Below are 16716 nucleotides of genomic sequence, written 5' to 3' on the forward strand. Positions count from 1 at the left end.
AAGAAAAGACATACTTGCTCTCGAGGCAGTACAAAGAAGGTTCACTCGGTTAATCCCGGGGATGAGGGGGCGGACATATGAGGAGAGGTTGAGTAGATTGGGACTCTACTCATTGGAGTTCAGAAGAATGAGAGGCGATCTTATTGAAACATATAAGATTGTGAAGGGTCTTGATCGGGTGGATGCAGTAAGGATGTTCCCAAAGATGGGTGAAACTAGAACTAGGGGGCATAATCTTAGAATAAGGAGCTGCTCTTTCAAAACTGAGATGAGGAGAAACTTCTTCACTCAGAGGGTGGTGGGTCTGTGGAATTTGCTGCCCCAGGAAGCTGTGGAAGCTACATCATTAGATAAATTTAAAACAGAAATAGACAGTTTCCTAGAAGTAAAGGGAATTAGGGGTTATGGGGAGCGGGCAGGAAATTGGACATGAAGCTGAGTTCGGATCGGTCAATGCCCTGTGGGTGGCGGAGAGGGCCCAGGGGCTATGTGGCCGGGTCCTGCTCCGACTTCTTGTGTTCTTTAGATTTGTGGTTGGGATCAGATCAGCCATGATCTTATTGAATGGCGGAGCAGGCTCGAGGGGCCGATTGGCCTACTCCTGCTCCAATTTCTTATGTTCTTATGTTCTTATAAAAAGATCTGGGGGAATGGGTTTACGGGAGAGAACGTCAGCACCCTGAGCTGAATGGCCTCCTCCTGTGCTGTAATTTCTATAATTCTATGAAAACCCTCCTTTATTGAGACTGAGCCCAGGGAGTGGTTTCAAAATGTTGGTGCTGAGCTGAGTTTAGGACAATGTGCCCTGTGAGAAGTGCCCCAAACACTGAGCTCGTTGCCCTTTGTGCAATCTCTTGGTTTCGTTCAGGTCGGTCTATGCCAGCCAATTTTTTGTGTCTGAAATCCAAGTACAGATCGGCTCTGACTGATGCTCCCAGTTCAGTGTTGTCACCTTTACAGGGAACCGGAGTCCAGACCAGAGACCAAGGAGATAGGGAGAGACATCAGGCCAGTTAAAAGTGGTATCAACTGGGGAGCCTGACCTGCTTGTGCAGCGCAGGGGATTTCTGGCTATGGGTTCAGGGTGAATATTAGCAGGTTATAGGTAGGATGTTGTGGCAGTACACCTATTACTACCAGTTACGTATAGACTATCAGTCAGTTATTGTATAACTGTTGGTTATGAGGGGAGTCTGAGTGTTAGTTATCAGTGCAATTTCAGTAAGTTACCATTTCTGGTAGAATCAATGTTCCTCCCACTTCTGGTTTCCCCTCTGCGAATCGCTCCCCCACCTTTGGATTCCCCTCTTCCCCACCCTCGGTTTCCCCTCGTCCCCGCCCTTGATTTCCTCTCTTCCCCGCCCTTTAAGGGCCGCTGGGTTGGCCACTCAATACCGTTCATTTGTACCTTAAAATTGCAGTCAGCGTCCTATGTAATTATAGGATCCTCATTTGCATATTGCAAGTAGCCTCCGCTTGAAACCGACAGGCACTCTGGCCACTCATATCAGGACCCTATCCAAGGTGGCGGCAGCTGTAGCTCCAAAGTATACGGGGTGGTGAGTGACCTGATGCCATTTTCAGGCCTCTACCACTCTGTTTCCCTCAGGTTGAGGTGCTTAAAATCAACCCTTTGACACGTAAAGGCAGATGTTTGAATTAGCAAAATAAGTTCATACTAAAGGGATCATTTTTCAACTTCATGACGTGGCTGGGAAACCTTGCCTAATGGAAGTGCATATTAAAGTCTGGCTGTGCAGTGCAACCGATTTTCTAAACATTAATTTAAATGAAAGAAAAATTACAAGCCATGCAGGCTTAAATTTCCATTATGGGCTCCCAGAGGGCAAATCTCCCCACCCAGAGAGTAAAGTTTGAAAATTATCCCTGAAATTCCTGTGCGTGCTATTTATTATGCTGGTGCCTGTTATTTCATAGTTTAATACTTATTTGACATTTTATTTTATTTAATTTAGCTTCCAATTTTTTTCCCTACTGTGCTGAAGAGGACTCTCCCTATGTGCAGCTGAAAGAGATGTATAAAATCACACAAATCATGAGACATCAAGAGGGGCAAAGTTGTGTCTTTAGCACTCCGAGCGCTGAGGTTTCGATGCTGAAAGAGCACATCGGGAATTTCGGAGCGTTACACAGTTTGGCAACCTGACCCTAGGAAGCTAGTTTCTCAAAAATTTGTCAGCAGCCTCGGTTTTACAAAAATATAAGAAATCCCAGGAATTCAGTGGTTTACTTCAACACTCTGTGCTGTTAACAGTCCAATATTCTAATATTGAATATGCTGTATACTGGTCATTGGATGGATGGAAGGAAGGATGAAGGGATCTATAGGAGAGCATCTGGCTTCAATGTTATTCCAGAGTTAAATAGAATAATGCTATAAGTCACAATATCTGGATACTAGTGAGCTTCAAGATTAAATTGTAGACTTATACGCTCATTCATTATTGTCTATCACTCCAAAATAAAAAATAGTTTCTATGGTCTGAATAAGATTTTGAAAAAGCTAAAGCAGTTAAAAGTGGTGTTAAAACAGCATTGATTGAGATGTAATCACTGCAGAATATTACAGTCACCTGATTCAGGAGCTGGTATAACAGAGGTTATAAAGCAGAATTTTATGGAAATTAAGAGCCTACTATATTCTACAAGTATAATAGAAGGTATGAATTGGTGAATCATGTAAAATATTTTCTGAAGTGATGTGAATTAGAATATCTCATGACAACAAAGGGTGAATGTATCATGTAGCCTTCATTAAAAATGGACTATTTTACTTATTCCACAACGACAAAACCATTCATCCAGTTCTACCACTTGTATTTGTGTAAAAATCTAATGAATCAAATTACGCGTAATATAAAAATTATAATTGTAATTGTGTTGATAATTTTGCATATAGACCAACTATTTTGCTAAAATTAGCAGGATGAATTTCAACTCCCTCCCCGCACATGTGTTAGAATCTTTTATTTGTGATTATTTGGACTCACTATTTGTTTATGAGTAACTATTGCAGTATTTCAATAATATCCTGTTATGCTTTAACAATCTTTGAATCAGGAGTGTTTGCACAGCTTAAATTAGCTTGTGGTTATATTATAGCAGATCATGCCAAGGTGTCTTTCCCTATCCTTTTTAATGGCATTCTTCACCTGTTGATGCATTGCTAACGTCAGGAAAAAAATAGTTATTAAAAAAGGCCTAAATCATTTCTTCCAAATGTGGCAGAAGTGGTGGCCACACAATGGGTAATGATGAGGATACATAAGGGTAAATCTTGAAAAACTCCATCAGTGGTACACAGCCTTGCTGGTGGTGGGATATAGCTTGGAAAATCGGGCCCCCAACTTGGGTGTACAATTTGCAGTGAGCCCAATTTTCCAAGGGGCGATTTTGAGAGGAGCAAGCAGTCAGCTCTAGAGGCAAGTGAAACCTACATTTCCCTATATAACTTACATGAATCGAGTCCTATGAAATTCCACTCTAGGCAAATGGCGGGTGGGGTGGGGACTCCCTAGGTTGGGGGTTCCTGTTGCTGAGCTACAGTCCGGACGCATCATTTGTGTGATGACCAGTATGTCCAGTGAGGCAAGGTGAGCCAGCCTCCACAAGGGTGTGTTTGGGCCCCACCAGCGCGGTGCAGACCAGGAAAGCAGCCAGGATATCTGAACATTTGAAACATTTTTTATTGGAATTTTGAAAGTGGCAAGACCTCGCGTGATGACAAGGCTGAGGGGTGGCGCGGATTTAGGTTGGAAGATTATATAAAAGGTGAAGTTGAGCGAGGACAGCAATGCAGACAGATCAGCGGTGGGGGTGGATGCAATCCTGTTTCATATTATGACTAAATATGACATAATGTGACTATCATGTATGCTGCAAGTAAACACAACAGTGGTCATGTTTGTAAAAGTTAATCGCCTGATATGTAACTGCTTCTTGTGTCTGAACCTTATGCATATAGTAGAATCTCTGTGCATTTACTAAAGCAGTATTATTTCCAAAGGTAAGTAGAGCCTTTAAACATATGAAATTGCTTGGTTTATTTATGGTAATTTTACACTTTTTTTCATGCTATATGTCAACAGGCTGTAGTGTGACTACACAGTATCAACTTAATTATCTGAACCATCGGTATCCAAGGTACTGTTCAACATGATTAATATGTTTTTGTTACGAGTTTTTCTCGGTGTGCATGTATGTGTAGCCTTAAATAAATGGCACTGAATCGAGGTAATGTACAATGAAGATAAATCAACCTTCTGCTTTACTTTCAACTCTGTTATGATCTGGAACAATTTGCAGCAATTTCTGTGATATACAGGCAGAGGTAATGGCTTTTATGTTACATTTTAAACCACTTAGAAGAAGAAAATATGCTAGAAGCAATTGCACCACATAACAATTTGTGTCTTAGTCTGTCTGATCAGTCATTATTTTGTCTTGCATCAACCGATATGGCATTACAGCATTGTTTATTACTGCTGGTCATTTAAATGTTATTGTCATAAGCAGGAGAACTTCATGGATATGATGTTAATGTGACACAATACCAAGATTAAAAACATCTTAACTGGTTTCTTGAAAACATAATTGATGTTGAAAAAATGGAAAACATTGCTTATGTATTGTTTTTAATTCAGATACATGGGAAAGCAAAGACTGTTTAGTTAAATGCTCAATTATATTGACGAGAAAGACCTGGCTAACTCGCTTTGGGCTCGATTTTCCCGGGAAATTGCGGGTGCGTTGGGGGTGGGGGGGCTCCGAAAATCGGGGAAATCCCGTTTGGGTTCAGAAGCCGGCTCCAACCCACCGAGTTCCCCATGGACGCACCTGTCTGTGCACCTGTGGACGTCTCCATTCCGGAAGTCCTGCCGGCAATTAAAGCCGGCAGGATGATAGTTAAAGAGCCAAGTGTACCTCATTCAGGCAATTAAGTAATTAAGGCACTTTACTTATGACATATTAGGTAGTTGGAACGATTTTTAACTTACCTGGGCGGCTTTCCCACGGGCTTCTGATTCACACCTGGTTTCCAGATCAGGCAAAAAGAAACTAAATAAATTAAATTAAAAACCATTGCACGGAGTTAAAACACAAAGTCAACCTACCTTTTCACCCTGCTCCAATGTCCGATGGCTCCCTTTCCAATCCCCCCTTTTCACCCCCTCAATGTCCCCCCGTTCTCCTCTTCTTCACCCCAATGTCCCCCGATCCTCACCTCTCACTCCCCCAACCCTGATCTTCCCCTCTCAACCCCCCACCCCGATCTTCCCCTCTCACCCCCCCCCCCCATCCCGATCTTCCAGTCCAGCGCCGGATGACGTCTTGCTCTCTCTCTTTCTCACCGCCCCCCCCATCGCGTTGCAGCTCCTAACGGCAGTCAGCCTGTGGCTGCTGGACACGAAACCCGGAGAGCACGTTAATGACCATCAATTACGTTGCGATTGTGTCGGAAACGATAAGTTTTGTTTATTCGGGTTTGCCACGCACACCTTCACCACCACCCCCTCACCCCGCTGCCAACCCAACACCATTTCAAAATTGAGCCCAACTATGTGTCTTTGTTCAGTGTTGCATGATTCTGAAATAAATATACAATAAAGTTTTATTTTTAAACTAAAAAAAATGAATTATCCAATCATTTAAATTAAGAAAAGTTAAAAGCACAACAAAAAACATTAGAATTATCAGGTAATTCGAATTAAGTGACATACAAAAATGCAACAATGCAGCAGTTAGGTAGTCAAAGGAGTTCAGATAGCATGATAACCTGTAAGAATAGCTTTAAACATCACAATGAAGTGGTATGAGTGTCTGGCAACTTGATCCTTGATTTGTTCAGAAAATGCAATATTTTCTTCTTATGTGCAAAACAAGTTGAGGACAAAAACTCGCGAACCCAATCTACCACCGTAACTGTGGTGGAGCGGGAATCGCCATTCACTGATGACTCATGCTCCTGGCCCTGTCGGAGTATCCAGGGTCAGGGTAGGGTCAAGTTCTTTAACTAATTTCAGGGGAGGCCCATGATGGTATGGACGCTTCTCGAGTGCCTGCTGGTGGTGGAGGGGGGTGGGGGTAGGGAAAGAAGATGTGGCACTAGGATAGCACGTGGGCAAACAGCCAGTGGGACGAGCTTCAAAGTCCACTGTTCAATCTTAATCAGTCCCTTTTCTAACAGGATTAGATTAAACTATTGCTTGAGCAGTCTTCTTGGGTGTACCAGGCCAAGACCCAAGTTTCATCATCCCTGTGGGCCCCACTTGCACCCATCCATTGACGTAAATGCCCCTGCTTTCTTTCTCAGGTCACTGGGTGCTCAGAAGCTGGAATTTGTGGGTAAACTGGCAGGTGCCATTATCCCCCAGCCCCAACACTTTTTCAAAATTGGGCCATTTATGGGTTGGATGGTGCTTCAGTCCACCCTCTTTCCACCCACCCCCCCAACACCACCACCCCCTGGAAATCTCAGTTTGTGTTCTTCAAGTAGCAGACCCATTGCTGCAGGGTCTTACCCGATTTCCCAACCTCTCCTCAGCTCTCTCAGCAATTTTTACAGACCTCTGCTCCAATCCCCAAAGACATTTGGTCTTTTGTTCGTGTAAATGTTGCCCTTTTTGTTGGTAATGGTATGAATTGTTTTATTCCCTGCCTCCCCCCACTTCTGTAAGGAGTCTTACAACACCAGGTTATAGTCCAACAGCTTTATTTGGAATCACAAGCTTTCGGAGCTTTCCTCCTTCGTTCTCTCACCTGATGAAGGAGGAAAGCTCCGAAAGCTTGTGATTCCAAATAAAGCTGTTGGACTATAACCTGGTGTTGTAAGACTCCTTACATTTGTCCACCCCAGTCCATCACCGGCATCTCCACATCATCCCCTCACTTCTCCAAAGGTATTTTAATCTGCCAATTTTTGGCCTCCTAGTCATTATCATCAACTAAGAGAGTTTGCCATTTGTCAATTCCACTATAGAACTGGCTATTAGGAGGTGTGAAAGATTGATAGTGATGACTGCATCTCTGTCTTTCTTTGCCTCTGTGGGAAATCACCTGGCCTCCAATTGTTGCCTCCCCAGAGCAGCATAATTGAGATCCGCAACTCAGCACTGAGTTTCATTGTATTTTGCTTCTATGCCTCCTTTCTAAAAGCGTTTTTTAAAACATATTCCCATGATCTAAACAAGAAACATGACAGGCCCATTGAGTATACTCTATATACATATAGAGTATTATACATATAGAGTATAAGCAAAGGGGTTTGCCATACTAGAAAGAGCAATGAAGCAAAATTGTCCACTGTTTCCCACTCTATCTAATGCCTTCATCTATAACATGTTGATGACCCCAGAGACAGCCTCAAGAATGTAGCAATGGGGTGAGTAAAAGAAGAAAAAAAGAAATAATTTGCATTTAAATAGCACCTTTCACGACCTCAGGACTTCCCAAAGTGCTTTAGAGTCAATGAAGTACTTTTGAAGTGTAGTCACTGTTGTAATATCCAAAGTCTGTCCTGACGACTGAAGCAATGAATCTCTCTGAGATCGAATGCTGTTCTATTATAGCATCATAGACCCCACTTACGGCAGTTGTACAGCATTATGCAGGTGTACTTTACGTTGACTGTACACTGGGTGAAACTGGTGGGATTTCTGGCAGGTGCCATCATCCCGTCAATTTTAACATCATACCTAAACAGTCGATGCCTGATAATTCATGTTGACACTTATACAAAAAAAATGACAGGAAGAATTTCTTATAGACATTTTTCACTCTTTACCTTGACATATATGATGGATGTCTGGATGGAGCATTCCTGTTTAAACTCAATTTTTTAATGCTCCCTTGATATTGCCAGCACAAATACAACACTGGGATCATTTGAGTGGCACCTGCTACTTGGGCTGGGGTGTGATAGAGCATCACATTGGTGTGCTCAAAATATATGTGACGTCCAATTCAGAGGCCTCCTGTATTATTCTATTTTATTCTAATTGAAAATTCCTAATTCTCCTGGCTTTTCAGTCAGAAGAAAATAGAATGACACTGCAGAAGGATGTTCATGTTATTTTTTTTAAAATCCTGCATTGGAGTGCGTGGAGTCAACAAATTTTTTTTTTATTCATTCATGGGATGTGGGCATCGCTGACAAGGCCAGCATTTATTGTCCATCCCTAATTGTCCTTGAGAAGGTGTTGGTGAGCCGCCTTCTTGAACCGCTGCAGTCCGTGTGGTGAAGGTTCTCCCACAGTGCTGTTAGGAAGGGAGTTCCAGGATTTTGACCCAGCAATGATGAAGGAATGGCGATATATTTCCAAGTCAGGATGGTGTGTGACTTGGAGGGGAACGTACAGGTGGTGGTGTTCCCATGCGCCTGCTGCCCTTGTCCTTCTGGGTGGTAGAGGTCGCGGGTTTGGGAGGTGCTATCGAAGAAGCCTTGGTGAGTTGCTGCAGTGCATCCTGTAGATGGTACACACTGCAGCCACGGTGCGCCGGTGGTGAAGGGAGTGAATGTTTAAGGTGGTGGATGGGGTGCAAATCGAGCGGGCTGTTTTGTCCTGGATGGTGTTGAGCTTCTTGAGTGTTGTTGGAGCTGCACTCATCCAGGCAAGTGGAGAGTATTCCATCACACTCCTGACTAGTGCCTTGTAGATGGTGGAAAGGCTTTCAGGAGTCAGGAGGTGAGTCACTCACCGCAGAATATGGCGAGAATTAATTGAAAAGTGACTAAAGAGGAAAATGAGCTCAAAATAAAGAAAGCAAAGACATTAATGATTAATTTCCTCAGAGCTGCTCCTGCTGTAACAGGGTTTCTGCCGCACTTCCAGGCGCAATTGCGGTGCCGGAGCGGGTGCAGCTCCGAGGAAATTCCAGAATGTTTAATTTCCATCTTTTCAATGTCTCTTGAAATGTACAATCCTTCCTGTGATAGCATGGTTGGCCCATCTTGGTAAACAGCCCTGAGAGAATCAAACCTGACTGTGAACTTGAGGATTTTATGGTTGATGTGATCTGCTGACCTTGTGAATCAGATAAGACTGAAGAGATTCTGACCCCCTGGACAAAATGGTCTCCATGGATTTATAACTGTAGGAGACTGAGAATCACTGGAAAGGTCAGATAGTGGCTAAATGCATTTACATCTGTGGCAATCTTTAAAGCAAACCTTCAATATTTTCTTTAATTTTAGAAATATGCTTTACAATTTTTTTTAAATGGAACTTTATAAACAAATGCAGTAAAAATGCCAAACTTGCTGACTGCAGTGTTGAATAATGGAACCAAAATCTAAGTTTGTCTAGCTCATTTACATATATTAACTATCAATTAAAATTTTAGTTAATATTAGATTTGTCAACAAATATTGTCTAATTCTCATTAGCACCTAATTTAGAAATTGTCCGAGATTAAGCGTATACACCATACCTGGAGGGGGGAGAGATTTTAACTCCCTTTACCTGGAAGAGACCAGGGAGAATCGGAGTTAAAATCGAGCGCCTCTTTTCCCCATTCCAATACTGCACCATGGTGATTTAATGCTGGGCGATTGACTCAGGCAGACACCTCATCAATATATACGACTCGGGATCCTATCGCTCACGGTCACTCCGACCAGTGCTCCTCCAGGACCCACAAGGATAGTCTGGGCCTCTCCTGCCCTGAGCTCCCTCTCCCTTCCCACTTGAAAAACCCTGTTGAACGCCCACCTACCGCGATTTACCTACGTGCTGGCGGACAGCTTCAGGGCCACCTGATCTTCACCTGCTGGCAGCCGGCCAGCTACCTTTTTATGTCCATTTCAGACGCATAGCTGACGGACGATATGTTAATGAGGCCCAAGAGTTAGAATTTATGCCCTGGAGTTAGCTACAACTAAATTAACACAATCTTATCATCATTCGAAGTTTTAAGTAACACCTGGGGTTTAACTACTCTGGTGCAGTTGTCGGCAATGCTTTTAAGGAGTCAAAGAATTAGAGACCACTGGGGCAGTTCTGATGAAGGTCAAACCTTCATCTGGGCAATAGTTTAACTCAGTGTGCTGCTTATGATAGCACCAAGCAAGCGCAGGACTATTTTCAAACCAATTAAGTGCTTTAACAGCCCTAATAAAGACAAAAATGGTTGTGCCCAATGAAACAGCCGTCTTAGAAAGGAGGAAATGGAGAAACTATGGCAGCTCCCAATAGAAGGAAAGCACATTTCACTGACCGTGCTGTCTTTACACTTATGGATGAAGTGGTGGATCTGCTGCAACAGATTTTTGAGTCAGCGGTTGGCACAAAACCCAAGGCCCACTGAAATTGTGAATGGAAGGATGTGACACAGCGTGTCAATGCCGTGTTTGAAGAGAGAACTGTCAAGGAGATGCAACACATGAGTAGTAACAGCTGCTGTTAACCTGCATAAAGAGCCTGCTGCACTCACTGAAGTCTTCACTAAGACCTTGGCCCCGATATTACCAGGGAGGCCGGATGGCAGCGGAGGGGCGACTGGGCGTGCGGGTAACTTGATGCCACTTAACGCGGCTTCCAGGTTTCCCGTCAGAAACCTGCGCAGTGGGCGGTCTACACACCCGCATCACAGGCTGTCAGCTGGAGGAGCTCTACTTAAAGGGGCAGTCCTCCAATGCTGCTCCTGCAGCAAAGAACCAAAATTATAGAATGGAGCAGCCCAGGGGAAAGGCTGCTCCCAGATTTACTGATGCCTCACTCCAGGTCTTACTGGAGGGATATTTTCTACTCAGAGGACGGGAGGAAGTGACCTGTCTCTGCCACCAAGAAGGCCTGGCTCGAGGTGGCAGAGAAGGTCACCAGCAGCAGCAACGTCTCCCGCACATGGATCCAGTGCAGGAAGCGCTTCAATGACCTAACTAGGTCAGCCAAAGTGAGTACACTTACTCATTCTCCTACATTCCATCTTCCACATCACCGCCCCCACCCCACAACTCATTCTGTACATGCCAACACTACTCTATCACATCACTCCTCACACCCACTCAAACCTCATCCTCAACTTACCTGCACTTACTCACCTCCTCGTATTCATCCCATCATTAACACTCAACCCAATCCTCATACAATGTCATGCCTCTGTCTCATACTCACCCTCTGATGCACCTCTTTCATGGTCAGCCTCACCCAAACCAATGTATTCAGCGGTTGGCCACGTCACCATCCCTCACTCACGCCTCTCTACTTTCTCCCCTTATAGGAGGAGAGCCCAGATTGCACGGGAGAGAGCAAAGACCAGAGGGGGGCCGCAACATCAGGTCGTCCTCACGGACGTGGAGCAGGAGGCTCTTGAACTGAGCCGCACCCTCGAGTGCCTGTCTGTCAAGGACGCCTAGACTGCCACCCGACAAACGGTTGCTGACAGAACTTTAACATTCAGCACTCAAAATAGAAAATGATGCAAACATGCCTTGCCATCTTCAGCACCTCAACATCTGTCATCATGCTTAATATTGTCTTTTGTTCTCTTACAGGGACTTCAGCGACTGCTGTGACTGCGGAGGGCGATTCCTCAGAGGACCTGCCGGCCTCTGAGGGGACACCGTCACATCTGAGCGAGCCATCCACCAACGCAGCTACACACATCTCGGTGGGTCCCCGTCCTCACTTAGTTGGGGTCGCACACGGTGAGTCACCACACACACGTGAGCACGAGCAGACACTGGTGGCAGGGACAGCTGTGGAGAGTCCGTGTCGGTGGGAGCACTCCTCTCCAGGCTCTGCTCAGCTGGGCACAGATGCTGAACCCTGGGGCGATCCTTTAAAAGGAGAATGATCGAGGGGCAGCAGCACATTTGCGAGGTACTGGAACAGGTGCCACGCACACTCTCCACAATAGCGCAGAGGATGGAGGAGTTCAACTCCTGCATGAGTGGAATGGTGGCACAGGTACAGGAGAGAATCTCTGAGATACTGTCACAGGGACGTGAGGGGAACTCTGAGATAGTGTGGCGGGTAAGTGCGGGAATGTCTGCGATGGAGGGAAGGCTAACCTCCATCGAGCTTCAAGCACGGCTCACCAATGAGTCCACTGAAGCCCTGGCAACGGCCTTTTGGACTTAGGGTGAGCAACTTTCTGCCGCCTTAAACAGGCAGGCAGATACTCTGACATTGGCCTTACAAGGCTTCACACATGTCCTCCAAACTGTCATCCTGAAGGGTGGTAGGAGTGATGTGGGCCAGGCCCAGGAGAAGGATGATGGCAAAAGAGGACATGGAAATGGGGACACCACTCAAACTGGTCCCACGTCTCACCCGTTGCCCTCCTCTCAACCAGTACCCGCAATGCTGCCTCCTCTCCAGGCGACCGAGTGTGCCCCTGTACAGGTGCTGGTGGAGCAGTCTTTGGAGGGGCCCTCATGGGCACAGAAATCCAGAGGGCATAGGCCCAAAGCATCTAATCGGTCAGGGCATGACCACGAGCAATCTGCCATGATCTCTGCTGCAGCCACAGGGGAAGCACCACGTAGGAGTAGTCGGAAGCGTAAGGCAAAGGTTTTGTGAGCACAAAGGGGTTGCACAAGGGTGTTTGACGGTTTGTCATGTTTTTTATTTATATTTGATTTTTGTTAATGGCACATTAAATATTATTATTGTCACCACTGCTGCCACGTCTTGGCCATTCTTGACTGGCTTGTGTAATAAGTCCCTTTCATGAGGTTCACCATGCACACCCACGCTTGATGCCACCCATTGGGTCACCCTACAGTGGGTGTATGTGTAGTTGCACATTTTGTGCAGGTGCCTGTGGCGCAGCACTGTGTTGTGGAGCTCCACGTGGCGGAGGTGGACGGTGTGCCTGGCGAGGCTGGTGATGTTGCTTGTCCTCGGATGAAGTGATGAATGCAGCTATGGTGCCCCCCATCTTAACGGTATGAGTTTGAGAGGGTCCGCAAAGTAGGTAAATGTGTTTGCACAGCAGAGTTTAGGGTATAAATTAATAATTTTGAGTGGAAAGACAAAGGTGTTGCAGGCAAAACTTTGTCTGAAGTGACAGATTGCCCTGCTGCAATAAATGAGGTACTCCCCCCAACTGTCAAATAATCCTTTGCATCTCCCACTGGCTGCTGGCTGAAACACATCTGCTCCAACAGGGAGTGTTTCTCACAGCACAGGAAACACGCTGAGGATCATTCAAAATTGCACCCCTGCCAAAATCTCCACTCAATGAGGTCTGTCAAGTACGTGAACTAACTAAATAACAATGTAAAGTAGCATCCCGCTGGCTTTAATTGCCGGTGGGAGTCCCGAATGCGGGAGCTGCGTGCGCACCCGAACACGTCATTGGGGAACCCAGAAGTCAGCGGGTTGGAGCCGGGCTCCAAACCCGCTCTGGGATTCCACCATTTTCGGAACCCCCCCGCCCCCAACGCACCCGATCGGCCATCCGAAAATCGGCCCCCTTGTGTTTGCCTTAGTGACATCATCGATGTGGCAGTGCACTGAGGAGCTCCTCAATCCAGTTAAATCTCCCTCCCCACTCCCACCAGCAGCAGCTTGGAAGGAACCTGAGCAGTTACTTGAACAGATAGAGCTGTTGTTGTTTTCATATCTTCACACTCTTCCCCTTTGGAGAATAATGTGAAGCAATAGAAGGATTAACAGTCTGACATGCCCATTACCAGCTTTATACCAGATGATCGGGTGGTTAGTCCCATATGGCGGCAGGGTTTTCTGGGCACCCACACCCACCAGATACAAAGGGCTAGAAATTGAACCACGTAGCGGCCATTGTTTCGACACTATGCAGCCTCTCGAAATTCCAAAATGGCGTCTGGAATGCGCGCGCACGCTTCTGGCGTTACGTGCGCTGGACGCCATCTTGGTAAAGGGTTTTGTGCACGCGCAGAAAACGAATACCGGCAGCATGTAAAATAGGGAGAATATGTGTTAGATCAGTGTGCAACGCTGATTTAAAGTGAAAGACACCATTTTGGCACTTAACGCTCCACTCAACGCACTGTCTTAACCACGAACACCGGAACATGTCTTAGACGAGCTGGAGGACCCCCCGCACCAACGCTATTTAAAGCGACCATGCAGGATTTACCAGTTAGTTGATGGATCATTGCTTTTGGCTGCTGATGCATTTGTAACTGTTTTTGGAGGTCTCCTACACTTGAATACTAGGACGAGGGGACATAGCCTAACATTTAGAGCCAGGACTTGCAGGAGTGAAGTTAGGAAGCGCTTCTGATACACAAAGGGTGGGAGAAGTTTGGAACGCTCTTCTGCAAACAGCAGTTGATGCTCGCTCAATTGTTAATTTTAAATCTGAGATTGATAGATTTCTGTGAACCAAGGGTATTAAGAGATGTGGGGCTATTCAATGTTTTAACATAACTCAACAATTTGTAAACATAGGGATGGGACTTGCATCTGTGTTTTACATGTGCAATGTCTGATCTCCGTTCAGACCCGTATCTTATTTTTTGCAAATAGGAGGTGCAGACTGCCTTTAAGAGGAGATTAAATCACATGATATTTGGGCCCCCACTGCTGGTGGAGAAGTGCGAACCTGGTGCAAGGCCTGATTGCTGTGCTTTGATAAGGTAAGTGATCATGCAGCACAAATGTTTCGTGCTGCCTGCATCAGAACTATTGGGTGCAGGTTCATTGCGCACTGCAATGCCCATGCCCAAAATTTGGGCTGTCTTCAATTTAACTCCCAGAATTGAGAGTCGGAGCTCTGATCTCCACTCACCCAAACTGCCTGGAGCAAGGTTCGAACCCTACGCCTTCTGACTCAGAGGCAGGAATACTACCACTAAACCAAAGGCTCGCTCACAGGCAGAGCTGCACCTACGATGGATTGTTCTCCACTTCTGGTGCCTCGAGATGGCACAGTTCAGAAACTGGATAATCATGAGGTTGCATGTGCTGCTTTGCAGTCCTATCCAGGAAATTGGTCCTGTGTCAGAAGACATGTTGGCATGGGTGTTTGATGGCAGGGATCATGAGGGTTATAAGCAATCGGTGCTCCCTTTCAGGCCTCTGCCTTCTGTGTTAAAATTGGTTAGCCATGTGGTGAAGGATGGAATACTAGAGCCTGGTTTTTAGTTGCTTCCAAGCCTTTATTAACAGAGATTCCCCTTACACACACACCACACACTAGCTAAGCTCTCCAATAAAAAGGACACAAGAGAATCCCCAATTGATACCCATCACCTGAACACAATTAACACTAATTGATATAAATCATACAATTAACATTCTGTACCTATGCACTAAATACAAAAGCCTGCAATGCTGTTCATTGTATTATTTTCATTTGCTGCAGTCCCTGTTATTTAAATTTCAGGAGACAGTAGGAGCATTCAACAATTTGAGTATTTAAAAAGAAATCAGCGGGGAACGGTACTTATGGAGCCAAGAATGTAACAAGCAGACATTTAGCGGCCTAACCAAGCTTGATACCAGCAAAAAAACTTTTGCTACAGATATTGGGCCCAAAATTCTGGTCAGATCCAAAGCAGCTTCCCCGACTGGGGACTGGAAAATCTGGTAGAACCAGCTTGTGCCTAGACTTCACTCTGTGTTTTTGGTCCTGTCGTTTTCCAATTGGGAAGCCATCGATGAATCTTCCACCCACCCTCCCTACATCAAGGGGGTGTGTTCTCAGGCTACCCCGGGACTTTCACTCTTTACACCCTTAAAAGGCCTCAGCAGAACTCTCGCCATCTGACAGCTGATGTGAATCCTGTGGAGGATTTGGAAAGGCCCCAGCCCTTGCCAGAGGTGAGGTAATTGCTCCGAAAAGGGGATCAATACTGCCAGAGTTATGGCTCCTGTTGGAGGTGAAGATCCTTTACTGCAGCTTTTTCTTTGGTTTGAAAGGGTCCTGGGGGTAAACTGATCCGCCTTCCGGCAGGTTCCTCTGATGCACCTTTATAGGTGTGGGCCACACACCCTGAACGTGCTAATGACCCCATCCCCACAATTTGGGAAGGGGGTTGGTGTCCTGCAGTTTGGGTGGCTGTGGGTTCCGCTTCACCTCACTTGTGCCGGCAGAGCAGACCTATCACAAGTTTGTCCTTTTCAGCTCCAGTTTGAAGCTGACGGAGAAGTACAATATCTGTGAGCAGTGGCAGTTGCCACTGCTGCCTCAATCTTTCCTTCTTTTCCACTATGTTTAATGCCTATGGCAGCATTGATCCCCTTTTCGGATCGATTACCTTATTTTTGGCAAGGGCTGGGACCTTTCCAAGGCCCGGTGTGAGTCAACTCCCAGTAAAGTAAGATGCTCAGACCGCTTATGGGAGTGACTGACACCATTGGATGTGAGCAGGATCTACGGCAGACCCGTAACTTGTAATTTTGCTCAAAAATCTATCAGAGATGAGAGACGCTGATTTCATTTCCCTGAGTTCATGCTTCAAACAGGAGCAGGAAGGAGTTCGTCGGCTGATCCAGTTGCCTGGTTTTATCATTGTGTTGACTATGTTGAATGATTCTGACTAAAGTGATTACTAATTGAATAAGCTTACACTTTCATCAAATGATGACGTTTTAGTATTTACACGTTAAACCCTATTAATTACTGTTGCCGATATTAGCAGATGAACACTTAATGTGTTCGTATCACAAAATTCTGTCTGCTAGATTTTTAACATAAGCATTAATCCATTTATTGCCCTTGTGAGATTCCCTTCCTACCTTTCAAAACATAGCTAGCGTT

This window comes from Heptranchias perlo, chromosome 4 (genome assembly GCF_035084215.1).
Source record: "Heptranchias perlo isolate sHepPer1 chromosome 4, sHepPer1.hap1, whole genome shotgun sequence".
Classification (NCBI taxonomy): Eukaryota; Metazoa; Chordata; class Chondrichthyes; order Hexanchiformes; family Hexanchidae; genus Heptranchias; species Heptranchias perlo.